This window comes from Neophocaena asiaeorientalis, unplaced genomic scaffold (assembly GCF_003031525.2).
Source record: "Neophocaena asiaeorientalis asiaeorientalis breed wild unplaced genomic scaffold, Neophocaena_asiaeorientalis_V1.1 scaffold1019, whole genome shotgun sequence".
Taxonomy (NCBI): domain Eukaryota; kingdom Metazoa; phylum Chordata; class Mammalia; order Artiodactyla; family Phocoenidae; genus Neophocaena; species Neophocaena asiaeorientalis.
The window spans coordinates 647,227-669,460 of NW_020173382.1; the positions used below are offsets into that span (position 1 = coordinate 647,227).

The following is a 22,234-nucleotide window of genomic DNA, read 5'->3' on the forward strand; positions in this document are numbered from 1 at the left end:
TCGAGTCTAGTGTCCATGGTCCATCCATACAACATCTGTCATAGCATACTCCTACCTCCCTTGTCCCGATACTATACCCATTGTGCAAAATCCCAACTGTGGATCGATACAACAGCCCCCCTTTCTCTGCTCCCACACCTGGGTGGCTAAACGCTGCCAGAGAATATGACACACCCAAGTGGGAACTGATGTCTTCATGATCTCAGAGGAGTTCACCATGCTGCTCTTTAAGTGTCCATATCCTGATTCTCCCAATTTTCTCACAGCACTGGCTTGTGAGACTGCTAGGGAACCGTTGGCCGAAGCAAAAACCACCCACCTTGGCCAGGCACGATGGTAACCACTTGCATGAGTTGTCTCACAACAGGAGGTTCATAGCACTGCCACCGAAAACTAACTGGGAACATTTGGGAGGGGCGAAAAGAGGGGGGAGACTCCCGCCCATAATATGTCTTGTGAAACTAACTGGAAGAATCCAGGAGAGGCCAAAAGGAGGGAGGAGACGTCAGTCCATAATATTGTCCTACCAACCTCCCAGAATCCTTCTGGCTGGAATCCATCTTTGCTGAGGGATGCATGTGCCACCAGGAAGGACCCTGAGTCAGATCAAATATGGGCACAAGCATGATGACTGGCCAGAGACAAGCCGGGAACTAACCCCATTCCCATAAAACCTGAGACTGCGAGCTGTGTGACAAGAGCAGTGCTCCTGGGTTCCCTCACCCTGCTGCTCTCCATCCGGGTGCCCCTTTCCAATAAAGTCTTTTGCTTTGTCCCCACGTGTGTCTTCTCTGACAATTCATTTCTGAGTGTTAGACAAGAGCCCACTCTCAGGCCCTTCCTGCAATAAGAACAGCTGAATTTTCCTGTAACCTCTAAGAAGGGCACTGAAGTTATATGAGAAAGAGGAGAAGCTGGCAGATTGGAGGAAGTCTGCTCATCACGACTGTATGCATTCAGGGCACGGCTGTAAGGCTGGGAATAAGATGAAACTGGTCTTATCTCAGTGGAGCAATGTGGAGGGGTGACAATAGCTAAGATCCAATGGAATAATACACTCAGCATCAGAGACTGATTTACCTTGAAGCTATTGAAGTTTCAGCTTCAGGGCCCCTCATTTGCACAGACGAATTCCAAGGCCTGTACTTAATTTTTTATTCATAATTGTGTGTTATTTTTCTTTAAAAGGCTCTCCAGGGACTTCCCTGGCTGTCCAGTTGTTAAAACTGCACGGTCCCACTGCAGGGGGCACAGGTTCGATCCCTGGTCGGGGAACTAAGATCCTGCATGTCATATGGCGTGGCCAAAAAGGAAAAAAAAAAAAAAGGCTCTCCAAACTGTGTACATCGGGTCCCATCAAACCTGGATCCACCTCCGATCTGAGTGTTACCAGCTTAAACAGCTGCTTATTACTGCAGCCACAAGGCTGTGTAAGCCTGCTAGAACTGAGATGCCAGCCCAGGAAGAAGGAGGATGATGGGAAGATTCTCGATTGATGAAGTTTGTTTATTTAAGTGATATGTTCTTTATCTTTTAATAGGCAAAATACATAGATTGTAGATCATCTTCCATTCAGTAGGCACCAAAGAATATACAGTGAGACACAAGTCTCCCTGTCACCACCCCATTCTTTCCCAAGACATATCCACTTGTTACTAGTTTCTTGTGTATTCTTTTCAGAGATAATTACATATATACATGCAAGCTTGTATATTCTTTTGTTTGGCTTCTCCTTTTTTACACACCTTTATAGTATGCTATACCCAATGTTCTTCACTTTGTTTTTTTACTTTACAATATGTTTTGGAATTCATTCCATGTCAATCCAAAAAGAGCTACCTCATTCTTTTTTAACAGTTGTAGACTGTTCCATTGTGGACATGGACCGTAATTTATTTAACCAATCCCCTATGCTGGACATTTTGTTTGTTTTCAGTCTTTTGCTATTGTTATCACAAACAATATAGACTGAATTGAAATCCGATTATGACTTGAGATAGAGACTGAACTCTTATTGAAATAATAAAGTCACGTTTTTTATTTTGGCTGCGCTGCACAGCTTTCGGGATCTTAGTTCCCCGACCAGGGATTGAACCTGTGCCCCCTGCAGTGGAAGTGCAGAGTCCTAACCACTGGACCGCCAGGGAAGTCCCTAAAGTCACTTCTTGTGCACACTGAACACAAGTCACTTAAGACTTGTACTCTTTACAGTACTCACCTTAAACTGTTACGATGATTAGGTTAGTTAATATTTATAAAGCACTTGTCCTCTTCCCTAGGGCTCACAGAATGAGAAGTGTCTGTTCATAACCAAAGCAAATCCGTCCACCTGTGTCCCAGGTCTCCATCCCTCCCATGCCTTCATTAACCTTGATATGTCAAGTGGGTCCTCTATCTCCCTTTCTACTGATTCCTTTCTCTAGCTATAAACATTATCTTATCTCTCCCGTCCTGAAGAAAACCACCCTTTGTGTTTCTTAGGATTAGATTCTGCTGTGAGTAGCAAAACCCACCCTAACAATGGCTTAAACAAAATTGAAGTTTATTTCTCATCCAAGGCTGATGTGGCAGTTGTACAGTTATCAGGGACTTGGGCTCCTTCAGCTTTCCACTCTGCCCTTCCCAGAGTGTGGCTCTCTTCCTCAGGGTCCAAGATGAAGTGCAAACCATTGTATCCATATTCCAAGCAGCAAGAAGGAGGAAGGGGTAGGAAGAGGCAAGGGGCACACATCAATGGTCTTTCAGGGAAATATGCTAAATGCTATTATATGACATTTCTGCTTATATCTCACTGGCCACACAGCGCTTCAAGAGAGTCGGGAAGTGCAGACTTTATTCTAATTTAGATGATCGTGTGCCCAGCTTAAAACCAGTCTTCTATAAGGAGGGCAATGAATGTCGGTTAGGCAGCTAGCAATCTCTGTAACATCTTCCCTCAGCCCTCCTTTCTCTTTTCTTTCATTTTTTCATAGCCATGCTTCTCAAAAGCATGGTCTACACTCATCTTCTCCATTTACTCCCCCTTCAGTTGTTTTTTAGCTCATTGGAAACTTCCTTACTCCTGAACTTTTCCAAGGTCACCATTTTTTCACAAGTTTATTTATTAATAACTTATTCAACAGCATTTATTGAACGCCTAGTAGGTGTCAGGTACTGGGCTACATATTGGTGATATAGAGATAAATAAGTCAAAGTTGTCCTTGCCCTACAGGATTCTCAGACGAAGTGAGAGAGTGGCATGGACATATATACACTACCAAATGTAAAAATAGATAGCTCGTGGGAAGCAGCCGCATAGCACAGGGAGATCAGCTCGGTGCTTTGTGTCCACCTAGAGGGGTGGGATAGGGAGGGTGGGAGGGAGACGCAAGAAGGAGGGGATATGGGGACATATGTATACGTATAGCTGATTCACTTTGTTATAAAGCAGAAACTAACACACCATTGTAAAGCAATTATACTCCAATAAAGATATTAAAAAAAAAGAAGTTAAGGGCTTCTTGGAAGAGTGTTACGGACAAGGATACACAGCATTCTGGGAGGTGCAGGTAGTCTGAAATGGTTAGGGTGAGGGATGCAGGAGGCAGCGTGGAGAACAGGTCAGCTGGGGATAGATTACAAAGGCCTTGATGTATACGTAATGCCACAAAGCCCAGTGGGCTTTGTACACATGTTTATGGAGCTCCCTCCTTAACTTTCTCCTGGGTGTGAGGTGCAACATGGAGAGCTGGTGAACAGAAGGACCTGATTAGATTTGTGTTTGGATAGATCACTTTAGCTACTGGGTGGAAGGTGGAGAGTGGGGCAAGAGTGGAAGCAGAGAGGTCAACTACAACTGTAGCCCAAGTGCGAGACGATGCTGGTCTGGACTAAGAGAGAGAGAACTTGATAAATCTGAAAGATATTTAGGAGGGAGAAGGGTAAGATTCGGTGACTAAGTAGCTGCATGAGTAAAGGAGGAGTCGAGAATGATTTTTGGCTTGGGCAAGTAGGTTGACGATGGTGCCAGTACTGAGTAGGGGAAGACTAAGAGGAAGAGTTTGGGTGGTGGGATAATTAAGAATGTTATGTTTGAGATGCCTAATAGACCACTAAGCAGATAAGTCAAGTAGCTAGTCATTTATGCAAGTCTAGAGCTAAAAATATCTAAATACATGGCTAGAGACATAATTTTGGGCAACATTGGCATCTGGAAATTGAACCCTTATATAAAAAAATAAAAAGAAGAGGTCATAGGACCAAATCTTTTGGATCTCCAACATCTAATGGTTTGATAGAAGAAGATGAGCCTGAGAAGGGTCAGCCAGAGCAAAACAATGACACTATAGTTTCATGGAGGCCAAGAGGAAGAGGCCAAGTGAAGCGACTGCTAAAAGTAAAAGGAAAGAGTTTCCAGTGCTAAATGTGTGGAAGATGATAAGTAAAAACATGTCCACTAGACTTGAGGACATGTAGATCATTTGTGACTCTAATGAAAGATGTTGTGGTGGAGTTATGGGGAAAGAGGGTTGATTGATTGAGTGGAGAAGTGAGTAGAGGGTGAAAATGGAGATTTTCAATATAGATAACACTTTGAAGAAATTTGGCTTATGATCAGGAAGACAGAGCAACAGTAGGAGTAGGAAGGGAATGGAAGGATTCAGTTGAAAGGGAGCCATTGCATATATTCAGAAGGAAAAGATAGTTGAGAGTGTAAGGTTCCTGAGAAACTAGGAGGGGTGAGGTCAGTGGTTCTCAAGTGTGGTCCCTGGACCAGTTGTAGCACCATCACTTGGAACTGCTTAGAAATGCAGATTCTTGGCCCTCATTTCAGACTGACTGAATTAGAAACTTGGGGTAGGGCGCAGAGTGCTGTATTTTAACAAGCATTCCAGGGGATTCTGATCTGCACTCAAGTTTGAGAGTCACTGTACCATAGATAAAAGGGAGGATATCTCTTTTAGTGTAACTGGAGAGAAAGAGAATCAGAAAAGTACAGATGTGGGGAATACCATGACGGGCCAGTGGTCAGGACTCTGCGCTTTCACTGCCGAGGGTGTGGGTTCAATCCCTGGTCGGAGAACTAAGATCCTACAAGCCATGCAGCGTGGCCGAAAATAAATTTTAAAATAAATTTAAAAAAATTAAAAAGAAAAGTACAGATGTAGATAGATGCATCAGTTTGGTATGGGGAAATTCATTCATTCAACAAATATTCATAAAGTATCTAACATGTCCCGGGCACTAAGGATACAGACCAACAAATTCCTGACCTCATGCAATTTACATTCTACTAGCAGGAGACACAGTAAGCTAATAAATAAAGAACTCTATCATAATAAAGACCTCGGATCTTATTCCGAGTGAGCAGGGAAGTCATTACTAGAATGTAAACTCCATGAAGGCAGGAATTTTTATCTGTTTTGTTCACTGCTGTGTCCCCATGGCTTAGAATGGTACCTTGATTATGTTTGTTGAACGGAAAATTTGGAGGGTTTTGAGCTGACATGATTTGGTTTACATTTTTTAAAGTCTCACTCTGTTGAAAATAGACATTTGAGGTCAACTGTGGGAGCAACGAGACAAGTTAGAGGCTGCTGCAGTATTCCGAGCAAGAGTTGATCGTGGCTTAGTACACGGTGCTAGTAGCAGAGATGGTAAGAAATGGTCAGATTCTGAATATATTTCGAAAGTAGAAGCAGCAGGATTTTCTGACATACTAGATGTAGGGTGGGAGAAAAAGAGGAGAGTCAATGATGACTGGAAATGTTTAGGCTTGAGAAGCTTGAAGACCGGAGTTGCCGTTGGCTGGGAGAGGCAGGACTATGGGAGAGGCAGGTGTGTGGCGGCGGGGAGAGGGAATGCAGACGAGGAACAGAGGCAGATTAACCGTAAAGCTAGTGAAGCTTAGGTCTCTCATCTGCTCTGGCCCTAGCAATATATTAGGAAGTTATTTTAAGCTCTTTTTCCTAAGGAAGGTACCCTAAATTGTATCAGTTTCAGGGACCAAACATTTGGACTTGCCCCTGATCAGAAGTTCCATTTTGGACGCATTAAGGTTGGGATGTCTATTAGACATCTGTTATGGACTGAACTGTGTTCCCTCCAAATCATATGTTAAAACCCTAGTTCCCAATGTGATGGTATTTGAATATAGGGCCTTTAGGGCGGTAATGAAGGCTAAATGAAGTTGAAAGGGTGGAACCCTAATCCGATAGGATTGGTATCCTTCTAAAAAGAGAAGGAGACACCAGAGAGCTCTCTTTCTCTTCATGAGCACACAGAAGAAAAGCTATGCGAGGACACAGCAAGAAGGTGGCCATCTACAAGCCAGGAAGAGGTCTCACCAGACACCACACCTGACAGCTCCTTGCTCTTGGACTTCTAGCCTTCAGAACTGTGAGAAAATAAATGTCCATTGTTTAAGGCATCCAGTCTGTGGACATACCTAGTGGGCAGCAGAACATGAGTCTGGAATACAGAAGAGAGGCTAAAGATATAAATTTGGGAGTCGTCAATGCAGAGACAGTAGTTAGTCATGAAGCTGGATGAAATCATCAAGGAAGTAAAGGTAGATGACAAGAGAAGAGGTCCAAGGACAGAGCCGTGGGGCTCTCAAACGTTAAAAGTTGAGTTGATGATGAGAAACCAGCAATGGAGGGTGAAGAACAGAAGCCACTAAGGGAAAAGGGGAACAAAGAGACTGTAGCATCTAGAAACAAGGGATGAAAGTGTGTCAAGGAGAGGAAGTGACTGTGTCAAATGCTGCTGACAGGGCCAGAAAGAGGGGGACAGAACATACTGACAATCAGATTTATCAACGTTGTATGAGTGTTTTGCATCTGATGGCTTCAATTTGCTCTCTGAGGTAGGAGGTATGGTCATCCATTGAGAGATGAAGGGGGAGGGGAGGGTTGGGGAGATGGCAAGGTGGGAGATTTAAGAAGAGTGACGAGAGTTTGAGAACATCGTTGGGGAAAATGAAAGCACAAGTTGACCCGAGAGAAGGAGTAGGATTTGGGGGCAGTGCGGAGTGCCTGTTTGAGACGTACAAAAGGCAGTTGACTTCATAGCCGCAGTAGGGGACAGACTGTTAAGGGTTAATGACGTTTTTTCTTTTCATCTATTTAAAAATCAGAACAGCAGATCCTTGTTTAGGGCCTCAAAGACAGTTTCAAGATAAGAAAGAACAGGATGCTGACACTCCAGGAGAGGCCACTTGGACCTCAGGGGGGTGTCACGTAGCAATGCACAGCTGTAAGAAATCACACAGCCAGAGTTCGCTGAACGGGCTTTTATCCCTGCACAAAGAGCTGCCCCTGAAGCAGTTTGACACTGGGCTGCACCAGGTGACATTTGTTGTCCTGATGGTGCTTCCCATTTCCTGGCTGGCCTCAAGGAGCATGTATACATGTGTCTAGTATATTGCAAGGGGAATCAGGAATGAGATCCAGATGGCTGTGCTCTGACAGGCTCACAAATGCATTCCTTGCCTTTCTGGGGATAATAGTATCATCATTTTGGAGCACTCTTCTAAGTGTTATGCATGTCCTCTTATTGAACGTCCAGCTTAGCCCTCAGTGGTAGGTACTACTGTTTCCCCCGTTTTACAGAGGAGAGAACTGAGGCTCAGAGAGGTTAAATAACTTGCTAATGGGCACACCAGCAGGGAGCGGTAGAGCCAGAATCCAGCCCCAGGCTGACTATAAAACATAGTGAGTGTTGGCCAGGTATGCACCAGGCTATGCACTGAGCACTTTACATGGATTATCTCATTTCATCCCCGCTGCAACCTATTAAGGTTGACACCATTATTAATCGCATTTTACTAATGAGGTCAAGTAACTTAATCCAGATCACATAGCTAAGAAGTGATGCAGGGCAATTTTGAACTCGGCAGAGGGGTTAGGAGCAGAAGAGCTAGTACCAGTGCCTGATGAATTTCTTGTCCTGTAGATAAATGTGAAAAGAAATGGATGTTTCTTGTAAGTGTGTGGGTTTACTCTTAAAGGGCCCTTAGTCCCGGTGGTGATAAGGGCTCTATAGCCCACAGTAGAAGACCAGGCTGGAGATACGAGGGCAGAGAGCAATTTGCGCTGGGGGGAGAAGTCAGTGGGAGGTGAAGGAGTGGAGACAATGAGTACAGACAACTCTCTGAAGAAGCTTGACGGTGAAAGGAATGAGGGCTATGATTTAGAGCCAAGAGAGAATTTATTTATTTATTTTTGGCTGTGTTGGGTCTTCGTTGCTGCGCATGGGCTTTCTCTAGTTGCGGCGAGTGGGGGCTACTCTTTGTTGCGGTGCGCAGGCTTCTCATTGCGATGGCTTTTCTTGTGGAGGAGCGCGGGTTCTAGGCATGCGGGCTTTAGTAGTTGTGGCACGCAGACTTAGTTGCTCCGCGGCATGTGGGATCTTCCCCGGACCAGGGCTCGAACCCGTGTCCCCTGCATTGGCAGGCGGATTCCTAACCACTGCGCCACCAGGGAAGCCCTAAAATGGGAAAGATTTGATTTGAGCATGAGTATGAGCTGAGGCGATGGGGCAGGGAGGGGGGAAGATACAGGTGAGAAGAGGGGTGGATTGAGTGAGTGTCTGACACACAAGGGAGGAACTAGCCTGGGTAAAGGGGAGTGGCCCCTCCTTCTTGGAGACTAGAGGCAAGTTAGTACAGGTGGGTGGGTGGGTGTCGGTCAAGTTTGTAGGTTCAGGAGGGTACGGCTCCCCACCTTCCCTGTACCCCATGACTTCTCTCTTCTCTGCGAGACAAGGTCATTTGTTTAGAGTGAGGGAAATGCAAATAGTGTTGGGTGTTAGAAAAGTGGCAATTAACGAGATATGTATATGAATGGCCTGCAAGTGCCAGGCCATTTATGTTCATACCTCGGTTATTCTTCACAACGACCGGCAGGATAGATATTACCACCCCAGCTTGTTGATGAGGGAGCTGATACTCAGAGGCATAGAAGGTTGGGAATAGCTGAAGGATGACGAGGAGAAGTAGCTGATGAAGGACAGGTAAAAGCTCTGGAGGCTGAGCTGAGCTGGGCCATCGTAACTGTGGACTGGCACCTGTCTGCCCCCCTGTACCACTTGCTTCAGCTATGGTCATCCTCCTGGAGTGGGGGGCAGACAGATGGTCAGACTGAAGCAGAGTCGGGGGCCTGCCTGACGGACAGAGGCTGAGGCGTTCAGTCGCTGGTGAGAACGCAGTTCAAGTGGTCGTGTGAGGCGTCCAGGGTGAGGGAAGGACGTGAAGTCAGACGGGGCTGGAGGGGCTGGGAAAAGAGGGACAGCTCTCGGTTCTGAAAGTCTACTGGAGGTTCAAAGAATAGGTTCAGTGGGACAGTGAGAAAGTGGGAAGGACAGAAAGTCGTGGTCCAGTCTGAGAGTGAGATTTTGGAGCTGGAGATGTCAGAAGAGGAGGTGTACCCAGAGATGGCAAAGCCAAAGTTATGTCCATGGGCATGTGTGTAAGGTTGTGAGTGAAGCCCTGGAGGAGAGGAGATAAAGGAACCATGAGACCTAGTGTTTGGAGGGGTGTCCACTTAGGCGCTGGAGTCACCTCGGATGATGGCAGCACTTGAGGTTTGGAGCTGAGGCAAAGAGCAACCTCATCCGTTCTTCTTCTCATGGTTGGAGAGAATGGACCACCGCCACCGGGTTAGGAGGACTGGGGAGGAGACTCCATGGGGACTGGGCTACCTGCTAAGGTTAATGACCAGGAGAGGCACACAAACCAGGCTTTCCTCACATCCAAGGTCACCATGGTGGCTTTTGAAAATAATTAACTAATTTGGCCACGCCGCGTGGCTTGTAGGATCTCAGTTCCGCCGACCAGGGATTGAACCCGGGCCATGCCAGTGAAAATGCCGAGTCCTAAGCACTAGACCACCAGGGAACTTCCCGCATGGTGGCTTTTAATTGACAACATTTAAATAGTACTTTACCATTTAGAAAGTGTGTCTCAATTTAAATATTCTACTGGACGAATTTTAGGCAGCTTCTTAAAATATTTTCTCACCAAAATAGCTTGGAAACAGATTATGCTGGCTTGCACAGAGTTACAAATGCGTTTTAAACCGTTTTAAAAAGCTGCTTTAACAATACTCTCCTGGTATCTGAGACATAAAGCCTATTCATCTTTTGTTCATTCCTCCCCTGTCCCCATACAAACAAACAAGCAAACACACTCCTAGCATCACATCCTCCTTTCCAGATCGCCCACCTCTGTGGAGCCTTTTGCCCCAATGTGCTGGAAGACCAGAATTAAGACTTCTGGACTGATACTTTTTTTCTACCACATGAGGGCAGGCTTTTTAACAAAAAAGGGGGAAACAACTGTTTACCTTGTACTACATAGAACTGAAAATCGTGCTGGGGATGTATTGTACAACATGATGGCTATAGCTAATAACGCTGTTTTGTATATTTGAAAGCTGCTAAGAGGATAGACCGTAAAAGTTCTCACCACAAGAAAAACGAATTGTAACTATGTGAGGTGATGGATGTTAATTAAACTTATTGTGGTGACCATGTCCCAATAACTGCATATATCAAATCATTATGTTATACACCATAACCTTATACAGTGTTATATGTCAATTATATTTCAATAAAACTGGGGAAAAAATGAAAAAACAAAGAAAATAGTGAGAAATATGTTAAGGCCATCAGCGGATGAACTGGCTCCTTTCTTTCCTGCCTTTCTTCTTTTCTCCCTTCTGCCACTCCCTTACTCACAGAGGTTTATTGAACATTTACTCTCAGTAGGGTTGCCAGATAAAATACAAGACACCCAGTTAAATTTGAACTGCAGATAAACAACAAATATTTTGTAGTATAAGGATGTCCCAAACGTACACTCAGGGAGTCCTTAGACTACAAGATATTTGTTGTCTATGAAATTCAAATTTAATTGGGTGACCTGTGTTTTTATTTGCTAAAGAGCAGTGCTGGAAGCTGACAGGGTGGGCTGGGTCTAGAGGCAGAGGCACGCCTAACATAGCAAGCAGTGCAGTGCGAGAGCCATGGGGCCGTCCAGGAAGACGCCCTCGCAACCTCCCCCTCAATGCTGCCTCTTGCCTCTTCAGCCTGCAGCACCCAGCTGGAGGGTGTCCTCTTCTGCGAAGCTTTCCTGGAAGTCTCCAGGGACAGCTGTCACTTCAACGCCTTGTATCCACGCCTCTCATAACACCTATCACACTCTATGATTTACATTTCTGTCTTATTCACCAGACTACAGGGAACTAGAGGTCAGAGATTTTTTTGTTCGTCTCTGTTTCCCAATTGCTTAACACTGAAGAAGCACTCAATATGTGTATGATTTAGAAAATGAGTGATTTTAGCTCTAGACCTTAAAAGACACAACTAATTTTCTTTGCTGCTGTTTGGCTAACATATACAAGAAAGGGGTCTGATTAGATGACCTCTAATATCCTTTACAGATCTAGAGGGAGCCCCAGGTTCAGCTGGAGACCTGCAGAGCACACACAGTAACCCCAGCTCTATTGCTGGTAGCAGCAAACTGCTCTTTAGAGCTCTTGGCTTCAAGAAGCCTGGCTAGGGAACACTGGTCACATAGTGCTTCAAGTTTTGCGTGTGACTTAAAATCAACTGGAAAAATGCTTCATTAAAATGGACTTTTTATAGTATCAACGGCTGAAAAAATTTATACCTGGTTGAGTGAATAGAAGTTGCTGTGAATGAGGAAAAAACAAAACAAAACATAAAACCCTTCTTCACTTTTTATTGAGTCCCTTCTAACCTCCTATCTCCCTGGCTTGAACTTTTATTTTCATAAACCTCTATGCTCTTTACCTCCATCCCATCCTGGCATTCACTGGTTGAATCACACCTTAGACTTGCCCTTCAGGGTTAATTTAATAATAGCTATCACTTTTTGAGTGCTTACTCGGTCCCGGGCATTGTACTAAGTGCTTTACATGTATTAACTCAGTTAAGCTTAAAGGGAGGTAACACAGCTCTGGAGCCAGATTGCCTAAGTTCATGGTTCAGCTGTACCATTTCCTCCCTGTTGACCTTGGATAAGTTGCATAGCTTCTCTGTGCCTCGAATTCTCCATCTGTGAAAGGGGGATGATAACAATGATGATGCTAAATCCTACCTCACGGGTTGTAAGAAGATTAAAATAAGTTAATGTATGTAAAACACTTAGAACAGTGGCTGACATCCTGTAAATATTATTTGTGTATACACAGACATAGATTTGTAACATATACATATATAGATAGATAATAAAATCTGTATGCATGTATACACATACAACCCTATCAAGAAGATACTCACTTTACAGATAAGGAAACAGAGATTCAGGAAACGCAAGTACAGTTGACCCTGGAACAACTCAGGTGTTAGAGGTGTTGGCCTTCCAGCACAGTCAAAAATCCGAGTATAACTTATAGTCAGCCCTATGTATGCGCAGTTCCTCCATATTTTCAGTGCCTCTGTATCTGTGGTTCCAAATCCGTGGATTCAGCCACCTCAGATTGTGTAATACTACAGTATTTTACTGCTGGAAAAAAAATCCATGTATAAGTGGACCCACACGGTTCAATCCCCTGTTGTTCAATGGTCAACTGTTGTTTTTTAAGGTCACCGAGCCTGCCATCCTAACCACTACACATACTGCTTCTGTTTTTGTTTGGTCTGTTTTAAATAAACTTTTCATTTTAAAATAATTTTAGGACTTCCCTGGTGGTGCAGTGGTTAAGAATCTGCCTGCCCACACAGGGGCCACGGGTTCGAGCCCTGGCCCGGGAAGATCCCACATGCCGCAGAGCAACTAGGCCCATGCGCCACAACTACTGAGCCTGTGCTCTAGAGCCCATGCTCTGCAACAAGAGAAGCCACCACAATGAGAAGCCTGCTCACCGCAACTAGAGAAAGCCCACATGCAGCAACAAAGACCCAACACAGCCTAAATAAATAAATAAATAAATAAATAATTTTAGACTTAGAGAAGAGTTGCATAGATAGGTCAGAGAGTTCTCATATACCTCATACCCAGCTTCCCCTAATGTTAACATCTTACATAACCAATCTACATTTGTCACAAGTAAGAAACTAATGTTGGTACTATTATTAACTAAACTATAGATTGTTAACTATTAGTAACCTTAACTAAACTATAGACTTTATCTGGATATCACCTGTTTCCCCACTAATATCCTTTCTTGGTTCCAAAATCCAATCCAAAATACCACATTGCATGTAGCCATACTGCTGCTTTTTTTTTTAATTAATTAATTTATTTTTATTTTTGGCTGGGTTGGGTCTTCGTTGCTGTGCACAGACTGGGCTTTCTCTAGTTGCAGCGAGCGGGGGCTACTCTTCATTGCAGTGCGAGTGCCTCTCGTTGCAGCAGTTTCTCTTGTTGCGGAGCATGGGTTCTAGGTGAGCGGGCTTCAGTAGTTGTGGCACGCAGGCTCAGTAGTTGTGGCTCGTGGGCTCTAGAGCGCAGGCTCAGTAGTTGTGGCGCACGGGCTTAGCTGCTCCACGGCATGTGGGATCTTCCCGGACCAGGGCACGAACCCGTGTCCCCTGCTTTAGCAGGCAGATTCTTAACCCCTGTGCCACCAGAGAAGTCCCTGCTTCTTTTTTAAAATTAATTTTTATTGGAGTTTAGTTGATTGACAATGTTGTGTTAGTTTCTGCTGTATAGCAAACTGAAACAGTTATACATATACATATATCCACTCTTTTTTAGATTCTTTTCCATATAGATCATTACAGAGTATTGAGTAGAGTTCCCTGTGCTATACAGTAGGTCCTTATTAGTTACCCGTTCTATATATAGTGCCATACTGTTTCTTAATACCTACTGAGCAACTGTTCTGGGTCAGGCCCTATAGTAGGCATTGGGGATAGGGAGATGAGTAAGAAACTGGTCTGCCCTCAGAAAGCTCACCGTCTGTCAGAGGGAGAGAAGCAAGCTCTCAGCTATAATAAAAGGTAGTCAGTACAATTATAAATAAGCACTGAGAGCTGTGGGGGAGGGCACAGACAAGGGGCATCTGATCCAGACGGGGTCATCCAAGCTGAGACCTGAAGGATGAGTAGGACTTAGCCAGGCAAAGTCAGGGTGTGTGTGAGTGAGTATGGCTAGTTTGGGGAGTGCTACATCTCCCAAGATTTCACTGCAAACTCTGAAACTCCCATTTTCACCACAACCTTCTACACTTCATCTAGACCTCATCTAGGCGTCTAAATTCTTTCTATGCTTTGCGGCTCCCTTCTCACCTCCCCCTGTCCCCCACCCCCGCTCCCCACACCATCCCATTCTCTTGGCTACGCTCACTTCCCAACTGAACTTACGTTGTCAAACCAGAACTGAGCTCTGACCCAACTGAACTTACGTTGTCACACCAGAACTGAGCTCTGAAGTCCTCTGGCCAATCCCAGGCCCTGGGAAAACCCCACACCTCCCACTCTCAAGTAAAAGTCTGCTGCTGGTTAATTTTGTTATAATTTCCTGCTAATCTTGGCCAAGCCTTGACCCTATGATAAATGGCAAGGACCTGAGCTTTAGAGTTCTACAAACATGGGTTTCAATTCTGACTCCTCTTACCATCTCTGTGGCCTTGGACAAGGTATTCACCATTTAAAATTTGTTTCCTCTTCTGTAAAATAGGAAAACCAATACTATCTACCTCCCAGTGCTGTTGAGACCATTCAAAATAATATAGGCTTATAAAAATTAACTCAAAATGGATCAGGGATCTACATGTAAGATGTAAAACAATAAAACTCTTAGAAGACATGGGACAAAAACTCCATGACATTGGATTTGGTAATGGTTTCTTGTATATGACACCAAAGGCACAGGTAACAAAAGAAAAAAATAGACAAACTGGACTTCAATGAAAATTAAAAATTTTAGTGCATCAAAAGACACTATCCACAGAATAAAAAGGCAGCCCACAGAATGGGAGAAAATATTTGAAAATCATATATCTGATATCAAGAATATACAGAGAACTTCTAAGACTCAGCAACAAAGAAAACAAGCAACCCGATTCAAAAATGGGCAAAGGACTTGAATAAACATTTCTCCAAAGAAAAATACAAATGGCCAATAAACACATGAAAAGATGCTCAACATCACTAATCATTAGGGAAATGCAAATCAAAACTACAGTGACATACCACCTCTCACTGGAAGCTCCCTTTACCCCCTACTATTGGGATTTTTGTGGAGGTTTCATCATGTAAGCATGATCAATTATTAATTCCATTTCCAGCCCCTCACCCCTCTCCAGAGAAGTGAGGGTGGAGCTGAAAATTCCAAGTTTCTAATCATGGCATGGTCTTTCTGGTGACCAGCCCCCATCCAGGAGCCCACCAAGAGTTGCCTCATCAGAGAACAAATGACTTGGGACGTCCCTGGTGGTCCAGTGGTTAAGACTCCGTGCTCCCAAAAACAAAAACAAATGACACTCCTATCATCCAGGAAGTTCCAGGGGATTTAGGAGCCTTGTGTCAGGAACAGGGGTCAAAGACCAAATATTAGAACACAAGATGCTCCTTGTGCTCTTACCAGTTAGGATTTTACAAGTGTTTCAGGGGTCCTGTGCCAGGAACCAGGGGTAGAGACCAATATATATATTTTCTGTTATCTCATAGTGGTATACGCATACAATGGAATATTATTCAGCCTTAAAAAGGAAGAAAATTCTGTGACAACCTACAACATGGATGAATCTTGAGGACACTATACTATGTGAAATAGGCCAATCACAAAAAGACAAATACTGTATGATTCCACGAATATGAGGTACTTAGAATAGTGAAGATCATAAGGATGGAAAGTGTAATAATGGTTGCTAGGAGCTGAGGGGAGGGGAGAATGGGGAGTTATTATTTAATAGTTTTAGTTTTACAAGATGAACAGAGTTTTGGCAATGGATGGTGGTAATGGTTGTGCAACAATACGAATGTGTTTAATACCACTGAAATGTACACTTAAAGATAGTTAAGATGGTAAATTTCATGCTGTATAGATTCTACCATGATAAAAACATAATCTATGCAAAGTTCTTGTCATAGTGCCTGCCTCATAATAGGTGCTGAATAGTTGGTAGCTTTCTTTATTATCGACCTCTTTTTTTGTTTTTTACTAGGTGAATCCCCACAGCTTTCAAGGACCTATGCCTAACCTTTCACTTTCCTCAGCCTTCAGTTCTCACTTTCTTCCTTTGCCTTCTATGTTCTTGGTTCTCCTCCTACTTCTTTGACAGTCTCTTGTGTTGCCTTTACTGGCTCTTCTTCTTTTTCTTATTTCCTAAACATAGGTATGCCCTCAAGATCCTGTGCTCAAAATTCTTCTTGTTCTGCATTCTCTCTCTTAGTAATGTCATTTCAGGCTTATGTGAATGACTTCTAAACGTGTATCTCTGGTTCCGACTTTCCACATGAGCTCCAGACCTGATTTCCAGGCTCGCAACTGGCCATCTTTACCTGGATGTCCCAAGGGCCCTGCACATCTGGTATATGCTAATGTCATCACTTCCAGTTCTGCTCCCCACCGCGCCTGAAACCTGTCCTTTTGACTATTTTATGTCTGTTAATGGCATCACCATATTCTTAGACCCTAAGGTTAAACTCTTGACCTCTTAGGGTCCTAAGGAATTGCCATGCAATTTTTACATTTCCATTCTCACTGTTGTCAGCCAGTTTCATACTTCAGCATCTTGTCCTCCAGTAGAGGCAATCCCTTTCCTATAAATAGGCTGCTTGAGTACCGTGTTATCCAGAGCACTCCCTTTTCCTGATATCAAGATTGCTGGGAAATACACTTCAGAAATCTGCTTGGTGAGCTGGGATTTAAAACAAAGGGATGGGAATATTCTTGAGGGATATTTTACTCCAGCTACGATGAAGCCTGAAGAACTGTCCCTGCTTTGCAGCAAATGGTACCTAAGTTCAACTTTTCTCTCCCCCACGTGGTGCAAGATACATGTTGCTAAACTATGCTCATGGAACACCTTTTTCAATGCTGAGTTCTACGAAGAGACATTATTGAGAGCTGTTAACACCATTGGCTGAGTGACAGTGGAGTTGACAGTCTCCTTCCATTATGAGATGATGTAATCAGCTGGCATCTCAAAAAAGCAATCTTAATCCTACCCATAAATTCCACTCTTAAGCCACTATCCCCTAGGAAAACGCTTGCATCTGTGCTCCAAAGACATATAGATGATTACTTATAGCACCAAACTGCCCCAAACTGAAAACAACTCAAATATCTATCAGTAGTAGAATGGCTGAATAAATTATGGCATATTCATAAAATGGAATACCAAAAACAAAAAGAATAATCTATAAGTACACCCAATATCACAGGTAAATCTCAAAAATAATGTTGAACAAAGTAAGTCAGAGAACATATGCAGTATAATTCCATTTATATGGAGTTCAAAAGAAGGTAAAACTAAGTAATACCTTATTGGTTGGAGATAAACACGTGTGATAAAACCTCTAAGCATAAGCAAGGAATGATTAGCACAGAATTCAGGAGAGTGGCTAGCTCTTGGAGGTGGAAAGAAGAGGACGTTAAGCTGAGGAGTGGCATGGAAGGCTTTGAAGGCATTCTTTCTTCAGCTGGGTGGTAGGTCACAGATTTCCATTTTATTTTGATTCTTTAAACTGTGTATTTGCCTTAAATACATTATTATACGCACAATATACTTCACAGTTTTTAAAAGTTATTTTTAAAAAAGGTACTATTATCTCCAAGTTCTTTGCAATGAGATGATGGCCTTTTTGTTTTTTAAGCTAGATAGCTCTTGTCCACCTTCAAAACTCACTTCATATCTCCTTTGGGAAGCCTCCTCTAACTCCCTAAGTTGATTTATTGAATATGGAAAATTTCAAACATACACGAAGTAAAGAGAATAATATGATGAACCACATGTAACTATCTCTTAGCTTCAAAAATTATTAACACATAGTCAATCATGTTTATTCTGAGACTTTCCTGGTGGTCCAGTGTGTAAGACTCCACACTCCCAATGCAAGGGGCCGGGGTTTGATCCCTGGCCAGGGAACTAGATCCTGCACGCATGCCGCAACTAAGAGTCCGCATGCCCACAACAAAAAAGTCTGAATGCCGTTGCATGCCACAACTAAGAAGTCTGCATGCCGCAGCGAAGATCCTGTGTGCCACAACTAAGACCCGGCGCAGCCAAAATTAAAAAAAAAAAAATCATGTTTATTCTATGCCCTGCCACATTCCCCTCCCCCTATTGGATCATTTGAAAGCAAATCTCTACCATCCTATCACTTCATCTGTAAATACTTTGGTATCAGTCTCTAAGAGATAAGGACTCAAAAAAAAAAAAAGGGAAAACTCCAATACCATTATCCACTTAAAAAATTTGACAATGGGCTTCCCTGGTGGCACAGTGGTTAAGAATCCACCTGCCAATGCAGGAGACACGGGTTCGAGCCCTGGTCCAGGAAGATCCCACATGCCGTATAGCAACTAAGCCCGTGCACCACAACTACTGAGCCTGCGCTCTAGAGCCCGTGAGACACAACTACTGAAGGCTGTGGGCCTAGAGCCCGTGCTGCGCAACAAGAGAAGCCACCACAATGAGAAGCCCACGCACCGCAACAAAGAGTAGCTCCCGCTCGCTGCAACTAGAGAAAAGCCCACGCGCAGCAACAAAGACCCAAAGCAGCCAAAAATAAATAAATAATTAACTAATTAAAAAAAATTTGACAATGACTCCTTAATATCAAATATCCAGATAGTGTTCAATTTTCCCTGTGTCCTATAACTTTTGATTTGTTTGAACCAGGATCTAGACGAACTTCACACATTACATCTGGTTTTTATGTTTTTCTAGATCTCTTTTAATCTGTTTCCCCTCCCTCTTTTTTTTTTCTTGCAATTTATTTGTTGACAAAACCAGATCTGGTCAATTTGCTACATTCTGGATTTCTGCTCATTTTATAACCCTCTCTACCTTTCCTTTTTCTAGAATTTTCTATTTCCATCTATACATTTTGGGGGAATAGATGAGAAAGGATGCCTGGAGGGAACAGAATGAAGGTGGGGGTAATCCCTGTGCAGATACACCCTAGGGCTCCCTACACTTGACTGGAATCGTGGGTTTATTTGCCTGTCTCCCTCCAACACACCTCTTGGGGGCCAACACCGTGTCTTCTGTGATTTTGTATCCTCTATGTTTTACACAGAATTTTACACATAGTAGGTGCTAAATAAATGTTTATTGAATGAATGATGTTGCTCTCTTGTACTGCTATGTGCTACATCTTTTTTTCCAGCTTCATAGGAAGATTAAGAATTTGTGAAACTTTGATTTCAACCCCCTGGGGTAAGGTATTATGCAAAATTCTTTTGATAGTTACTTTTCTCAAAAAGTTTGACAAATTTCATTGTGAAGAGCACTTTATTTATTGTACTTTCCTTTGTCGCCTATTTCCTGAACCACTGTGGTCTTGATAAGCTTGTTTGAATTGAAACACAAAAGTCCCTGCTCTGTAACTTGATGGAGGGGGGCGCTCCCAGCAGACTTGCCCTCGGTGGGAATTGTGGGTTAACAGCTTCTGAGTAATGCATTACTCACCACAGCTTCTTAGAAACTTCTTTTGAAGCAAATTGTTACTTTCTGAGATATCATTGCTCTGTTCCTTGAATTTCATGGGTCATCCCCGCTTGTAGATTTTTCAACTTCTCTCTATGAAAAACAAGTCACTGAGAAAGCTGGAAACAAACTTCCTTCTATGCACTTACTCTAGTATTTCCTCCTGATTTACAGTTGAGGCATATGTACTCTCCAGGGCCCACGGCTAAACATCCCTTCTGTTAGCTCTGTAGCAGGTACTTGGACTTGTATTTATTGCCTGTTTTACTTTGTCACAAACACAAAAGTTACCAATCCCACCAAATAAGAATATTTTCCTATCTGCTATTGGATTTGATATTATTGTACTCATCCATTTGATACTGTGAATACCACTGATGTCCTTAGGCTTGTTTTAGAAGTACTTCCTGTTTTCCTAATTCCAGGAAGTGAATCTGGTTCATGGGACTTGCAATATTATTTTTGTGAAATTGTTATGAACTGGACTCAATAATTTAGAATCCAACCAAACTAATCATGCTGTAGCTCTGAGTGTATAGGGTTTATGGAATTATGTTTGAAATGATAGGTGATGAAGTCCCTCCCTAATTTTTTTTTTTGTGTGTGCGGTACGCAGTCCTCTCACTGCTGTGGCCTCTCCCGTTGCACAGCACAGGCTCCGGACGCACAGGCTCAGTGGCCATGGCTCACGGGCCCAGCCGCTCTGCGGCATGTGGGATCTTCCCGGACCGGGGCACGAACTCGTGTCCCCTGCATCGGCAGGCGGACTCTCAACCACTGTGCCACCAGGGAAGCCCCCTCATTATTTTTTAATGCAGCAGTTAGATAATAGTGAATTAAGATTTCCTGGAGAGTCAATTTTAAGCCATCAACTGACAGTGAAAGATGAACAAAGACTAGATGACGTGTTGAAATTATACCTAGTACATAAACTTATATCAAACAATACAATGAATGACAGCAAATGCAATAAATCAGAAACCTAGATCAATTATCTTAGAAAGATTGCAGTCATCAGATAAAAATGGGACTGTGGAGTCTTCTAAATTAACTAGCACTGAGAACATGAATCAGTCTTTCATCTTTTATTATTTCATCCTTTTCCTTTGAAGTAAACTTAAAAATAATCTTTTTGCCAACTCCTCAAAATTAAATATTCACTATATCACTCTTACTCCCTATTAAAAACTGGTATTAGTGTGCCTTTATACTGAAGACATCAAAGAAACTATGGAGTATACTTGTATAAACATAAGGAAGCCTGAAGTATATTGTTTATTTTCCTATGGAATAAATGCAAAATCATGATCCTTCATTGTGCATTTACTGAATTCTACTTGGATTTTCTGAAAGAAATTTCCCTTTTTTTTTTACATCTTTATTGGTGTATAATTGCTTTACAATGTTGTGTTAGTTTCTACTGTACAACAAAATGAATCAGCTATATGTATACATATATCCCCATATCCCCTCCCTCTTGAGCCTCCCTCCCACCCTCCCTATCCCACCCCTCTAGGTCGTCACAAAGCATCCAACTGATCTCCCTGTGCTATGCGGCTGCTTCCCACCAGCTATCTATTCTACATTTGGTAGTGTGTATATGTCCATGCTACTCTCTCACTTCGTCCCAGCTTTCCCTTGCCACCCTGTGTCCTCAAGTCCGTTCTCTACATCTGCGTTTTTATTCCTGCCCTGCCACTAGGTTCATCAGTACTGTTTCTTAGATTCCATATATATGCGTTAGCATACGGTATTTGTTTTTCTCTTTCTGACTTACTTCACTCTGTATGACAGACTCTAGGTCTGTCCACCTCAATACAAATAACTCAATTTCATTCCTTTTTATGGCTGAGTAATATTCCATTGTATATATGTGCCACATCTTCTTTATCCATTCATCCATAGATGGACATTTAGGTTGCTTAAAAATATGGAATGCTTCACAAATTTGTGTGTCATCCTTGCACAGGGGCCATGCTAATCTTCTCTGTATTGTTCCAATTTTAGTATATGTGCTGCCAAAGCGAGCGCTCCCTTCCCTTTTTGATCCGATCTTTGTTGAATGGATGAAATATGTGGTAATTTGTTTCTAGCACTTTGAGGTCAGCTCCACTTTTCATCCATGATCGTGCCCACCAAGTAGATTACTGTACTGGTTTAGTTTTTCCAGTGGGTTTGGATTTTAATAGTTTATTCCACTGCTAGCTAGTATCTAACTATTTTATCTATAATCACACAAGTACATCTGGGTGTTACCTATTCATTCCACATTTTAAAATGTCTGAATATATCCTGGGACATGTTGTAGACACCATTGACTGCCTACCACCACCACGTTTTCCATGATAACAGAACCCCAATTTGTACTGGTGTGAGGCACCACAGGTTTTAACAGAGGCTCGGTCCCTTCCAGCTCAGCCCTTAACCCAGCTAAGCCGCCCTCGGTAATTTTTTAAAAATTAAAATTGGAAGATTGGGATTGACATATATCCACTACTATATATAAAGTAGGTGACTAATAAGGACCTACTCTATATAGCACAGGGAACGCTACTCGATACTCTGTAATGGCCTATATGGGAAAAGAATCTAAAAAAGAGTGGATATATGTATATGTATCACGG

At 42.9% G+C, this 22,234-nt stretch overlaps 1 non-coding gene across 1 annotated transcript; it reads right to left on the minus strand.

The window, feature by feature from the left end:
* Positions 1-21,534: 21,534 nt before the first annotated feature.
* LOC112400699 (U6 spliceosomal RNA) lies at positions 21,535-21,641 on the minus strand. The gene has a single exon (XR_003003452.1). It is a non-coding gene; the product is annotated as a U6 spliceosomal RNA (small nuclear RNA).
* Between the last annotated feature and the right edge of the window lie 593 nt (positions 21,642-22,234).